Raw genomic sequence first — 6,000 nt, 5'->3', positions numbered from 1 at the left:
TTAAATCTGGTCTGTTCTGAAATTTGACTTTTCTGAGAACAGTTGTCTTTTGGTGAGAGAGAGAGAGAGAGAGAGAGAGAGAGAGAGAGAGAGAGAGAGAGAGAGAGAGAGGGAGGGAGGGAGGGAGGGAGGGAGGGAGGAGAGGGAGGGAGGGAGGGAGGGAGGGAGAGAGGGAGAGAGAGAGGGAAGCTGCAGAATCTCCTGAAATATCAAAATCCAGGTTGGGCACTGGAGGCTAGTCTATAATCTTAGCTGCACAGGAGGCTGAGATATGGGGATCACAGTTCAAAGCCAACTTTTGGCAGGAAAAATACAGGAAACCCTTACCTTCAATTAACCACCAAGACATCGGAAGTAAAAGAACACCAGCCTCAAGTGAAAAAGCAAAGGAATGAGGGAACAGATGAAATTGCAAAAGGAAATGTATTTACTACCTGACATTTGTGAATACAGCCCTCTATATATCACCTCTATAACAACAATGAAGTAAATTAACAAAGAAACGAAGTTGAAGGACAGCACCCAAGTTCAAGCCCTAATACTCTCTCTCTCTCTCTCTCTCTCTCTCTCCTCTCTCTCTCTCTCTCTCTCTCTCTCTCTCTCACACACACACACACACACACACACACACACACACACACAAACACACACACATATACACATGCACACACACACAGAGGCAAAAAATAAAACAAAAAAAGGACAACAAAGAAAAAATATATGGAAATCCAAGGTGCTCAAGTTCCTTATAGAACCTGGGCATATCCACCTGCTTATTGTAAATCATCTCTAGACTCTCAAGCCTAAACTTGATGCAAATAGTGTACAAATAAGTGTCTTTTCTGTGTTATTTAGGGAATGACAAGGAAGAAGTATCCAGTTTGTGTTCAGTACAAACAACTCAAACAGTTTGTGTTCACTGGTGCTGAGGATTAAGGACCAGAGCTTTGTGCATGCTTAGCGTGGTTTTCTTCCCCCTCCCCCCAGCTACACCTCAAGTCTTCACACAGAAAGAACTCCCCTCCCTTCATCTTTTGGGTATGGAGGCCTGCTGTACAAATAAGGGACTCAGAAGCCCAGGCTTTTTGGACCCAACGTGACATTCTAAGCTGCTTGTGGCACTTAGTTGTCACTCAGTTGCTGGCTGGTCATCACACACACATTGTCACACGTATGCACAGATGCCAGTGGCTGGCTTCCTTTGAGTAGGACACAGGGCAGAAGGGAGCGCAGCCCACGCTCACCTGAAGCAATTCACGAGGCCTGTGAGGAGCACTGAGAAGGACAGACTCTTATTGACAAATTGTGACAAAAGCCTTTGGAATTGCAGCTAGCATTCAAGCTAACCAATAAGCCTGCCAGGCAACCAGAGTAGAGAGTGTAAGGGCTATTGCAGATGTCTCCATTAAATCTTGAGTCTTGTAGCAGACATGTCTCATTTCAACCCTGAAGTGTGCTTACTCTGAAAACTATGACTTCTTTCCTTTTGGATAATCTCAGTTACAAGAGACAGAATGGACATGACTTGGTTGATAGACTAAAAAGAACACTTCCTCATGGCCTTCTCCCTCTTTCTGAATCAGTCTCTAGATGACAACAGATTAAATTCTGGAAATATTTACAATGCGGTTCAGAAATCCAAAATTTGTAAACTAAGATGTAAAAATTCCTTGTTCTTTGGTTTGTTTATTAAGTTGTATACTCACAGGCCATCCTTGAACTTTCAATCTCCTACTTCAGCCTCAGAAATTCTGGAATTACAGGTGTGTGTTGTTATACCTGATCATCCAGTTATTTATTTTTTTAGATTAATATAATAGTAAGAGAATATACTAATAAATTGCTAAGCTCTGCTCTCATTGCACAAAGACATGGGGAAAACTGTTTCAATAAAACATAGTTATAGATACCTAGAAAGTTCATATAATTTTCCTGTGTCTTATAATATTTTTTCAGCCTTTTCTTACACCTTCATGAACATACAAACCATCTTTAATTTGTAGACCATACTGAGAGGGCTGTGAATAAAACGTATCTGCCATTTGCTAATTTCTGACTTAGAATTGTAAAACTGCAGTTGCTCTTCATCCTAGCATTAGAGACAGGAAATTAGGGACAAGTACTTAGTGCAAGGCAGTAAGATAGGACAGGATAGCCAGCCAGGATTGCTCATACCAATAATTCTAGCTGCTCAGGAGGCTGAGAGCATGATTTGAAACCGGAATGGGCAGAAAAGTCCATGAGGCTCTTCAACTTACCCATGAAGTGCCAGAAGTAGAACTATGAATCATGAACCAAGCGGTAGAGTGCCAACCTCGAGTAGAAAAAGCCAAGGGATGACAGCACCCTAGGCCTGAATTCAAGCAGCAGTACACCCCCCCCTCTCTCTCTGGCTCTCACTCTCTCTCTCTCTCCCCCCACCCCCACCCCACTTATACCCCTACTTGTGTCAGATAGCTTTGAATGAGGGCCACAATGAAAACAAAACCAAAACCAAAACCCACCTGCTTACATTGCTCACCAGGTGAAGACACAGAAAGCATAGCAAATCCGTTTTTCCAGGCAAGCTTTCAGATCATGGAACTAAAAGAGCAGCCCGAGTCTGCTTCCACATTTCTGCTTGTGGCACAACACAGCCACGACACCTGGGCATTCCCACCCTGAGCTGCTGGACAGTGGGACTCAGGAGGCTTGACAATGGGAGCTTCCTCAGGGACTGCCATGGCCTTTTCGGTGGGCTCCACAGCCAGTTTATTTGCTTCTCTCTCTTTTTTCTTCTTTTCTTTTGGCAGAACTGGGGTTTGAACTTAGGGCTTTGTGCTAGCTATAAGGAAGTGCTCTGCCACTTGACTCTCCCTCCCTTCCCCTCTTCTCCTCTCCCCTCTCCTCCCCTCCCTTTCCCTTCCTGTCCCCTCCTCCTTCTCTCTCTTCTCCTTCCCATCCCTCCTCTTTCCTTCCCTCTCCTCTACTCCTCTCTCCCCCCTCTCTCTCCACCTCCCTCTCCCTCTCTCTCTTCCCCCCTCTCTCTCCCTCTCCCTTGCCCTTTCTCTCTCCTCTCGTTCTTTTGTTTTGAGACAAGGCTGGACTTAAATATGTTATACTCCTTCAATCTCCCAAGCAGTGATTTTACAGATATGTACCACCCTGTTCAGCTTAGTCTCAGTTTGTGTGTGTGTGTGTGTGTGTGTGTGTGTGTGTGTTGTGTTGGGGCTTGAACTCAGGGCCTTGTAGTCTCTAGCTTTTCTGCTCACAGCTGGCACTCTGTCACTTGATACAAGCCTCCAGGTCATCTTTTTGCTGGTTAGTCAGAGATGACAGTCTCAGAGACTTTTCTATTCTATTTGGCTTTGAACTAAGTTATCCTCTGGTCTCAGCCTCTTGAGTGGCTAGTATTTGGGGACAGTTTCCTGACACCATAGCTTTATTACTATTACTGTCCTCACAACAATTAATTCTTACATTTTGCTATTGTTTGTGAGGTGCTTGAACTAGGAGCATGAGCAGTGTGTGTGTGTGTGTGTGTGTGTGTGTGTGTGTGTGTGTGTGTGTGTGTGTGTGTGTATTAGGGCTTTTTGCTTTCATTTGGCTATTGCACTCAAGCCCGGCACTCTTAAGCTATAGCTCTACTTGTTTCTGAAAGTGGAGGTACAAATCTCATGAACTTCCTGCCTGGATTATTTTTGATATGAGATCCTCAGATCTCAGCCTCCTGGGTTGCTAGGATTATAGGTAGAAGCCTCTAGCATCCAATCTAGTGTTAAATATTTTTTGTTATTGTTGTTGTTGTTACTGTGAGGAGAAACAGTTTGCAGAGAGACGATGTGTTCTGGCTCATGATTTCAGACCATGGATGATACACCATCCCTGTGGGCCTGGTGATGCAGTTCTATAACATAGGCTACTCACCAGGTGGCCAGAAAGCAGAGAGAGTTAGGGCTAGGGCCAATGTATGGCTTTTCAGTAGACCACCTCCAGTGATGCGCTGTCTCCAGCTAGGCCCCACCTCCTGCTTTCCACCACCTTCTAATAATGCCAATTTAGTATGAATTCATCAAAAGATTAACCCATTGACTGAAACAGAACTCTCATGGTCCAATCATATCCCAATAGCACTGCCAGCTGACTACCAGGTTTTAAACATCAGTTTGTATGGGATATTTCACAATGAAACCCTAAGAAGTGGTAAGGTGAAGGACATAGAATCATTCCCCCTCAAAAGGCTCCTCCATTTTCCAATATTATTATTTTTTTTTTTCTGAGTGTTTTTTTCATATCTATAACTTCGTTCCAGATCCTCTGTTTTCATCCTTAATCCTGGTATTCTATTTTCCATCTCACTTATTCTGTTACCTATAGCTTACATTGTGGTTTGCAGTATGGAAACTATTTATGTTTCACCTATCAGTTCTCAGTGTTAATTTCATCTTTTCATGAGGTACATACCATGTCTTTTTTGAAGCCTTTGGGATTACTTTGATATTTCTGCTCTGTGTTCTTGAAATTCCTTTTGCATCTCCTCTTTTATTTCATTGGCCAATTCTCTCACCAATTCTTTAATGGTTCTTTTGTCCTCTGTTTCTTCTTCACTCTCACTGGGGTTTGTTTCTGGATTGCTGTTGGCCTTCGGATTTGTTGTCTTGTCCACCTATCTTGTAATCTTTCATTGTGATTTGTATATTTGTGTTCAGGGATTCAGGGCTATGGCCTGAGCTTGGCTTGCTGGTGCCAGACAGGTAGCCAGCCTTTGCAGGCTCCTGCTGGTTCATGATGGGTAGGCAAACCCAAGCAACTTGGGGTTGCCTTGCAGGGCTGGTGCATGTACTCAGGTGGCAGCTCCCTGCCAGGGGAACACCCTGCCAGCTGTCAGAGCATGCATGCAATTCTTTGGCTCCAGTCACGGGTCGGTGGCTCCTGGGCGAGGGGTGGGGGGAGGGGTGCTAGAGATTTGGATTTACTCTCAGATGAGGGGCGCCAGCTCACTTTCCTGATAGCCAATATTATGGGGGACACAGGGTCCTAGAATCTGTCAAAGACGAGTCTCTGTGGCCCACTGGAAGCCAGCATGTGGAGTAAGGTTAGGGGAATGGGGAGGGCCCTGGCCTTTCAATTTGTGGTGCTCCTTCTTGGGCAGGAGCGAGAGGGGTCTGGTCAAGCTCCATGAGCCACTGACAGAGCTGTGTCTCCTGTGTGTGCGTGTCCGGTGGGGTACTCATGGATCATGGTAACTGGTTCTGTCCAATGGTGCTGTGGCCAATCTCTATCTGTGCGCTACAGCTCGCTCCACCAACACTGTGCCCTGTGGCATTGATGGTGGGCTGAGCAGTGTGGTTGGGAGTGCTCAAGGTCTCTGTCCAGACTGGCGCTGTGGGAGTGCTGTGCATCTGGGGTTTGCAATCTGCTGGTGGTCCTGGAGCCGCAGGCAGCATGGGCTGCTCTCTTGGCTTAGTCATGCTGCTGGCATGGGTGGAGGAGGGGTCTTTGTGGTTTTGTTGTTGAGTGTGCAAATTATGCATTTTTTTTCGTTCCTGTGATTCTCATGCTTGTTTGTGCTATTAGTTGTTGTGGATCTGTTGGAGATTCTGTGTGTTTCTCTAACCATTGGTTAGAGAGAGCCAGGGTGATTTGATTTAGAGCCATGTTCCTTAGTAGGGGCTCGAAGGCCTTACAACTTCCTCTGTTTGCAATGTAGTTAGTTTCAGTTCAACACTGTATGCCCACTCCCTCTCCAGCCACAACTTGTGCAATTCCCTGCATGAAATCAGCATTCAGATAATGCCACACAAATCTTGGAATGGACAGTGTAGTTGTCTCTCTCCTACTATCTTAGCTTCCCAAGTGAAGGACTGGACATTTCTTGCATTAATATACAAACATTAAAGCAATAATACTTTTAGTAGTAATACCTGAATTTCTTTTGCAAATCAAGTTTATGTTCAAAAAGTTAAGAAGAGGTTGGAGGTGTAGTTCAGTGGTAGAGCTTGTTTAGTATGCATGGGTCAC

This window comes from Megascapheus bottae, chromosome 9 (genome assembly GCF_031878675.1).
Source record: "Megascapheus bottae isolate mThoBot1 chromosome 9, mThoBot2.hap1, whole genome shotgun sequence".
In the NCBI taxonomy this organism is placed as follows: domain Eukaryota; kingdom Metazoa; phylum Chordata; class Mammalia; order Rodentia; family Geomyidae; genus Megascapheus; species Megascapheus bottae.
This window is presented reverse-complemented; position numbering follows the sequence as displayed.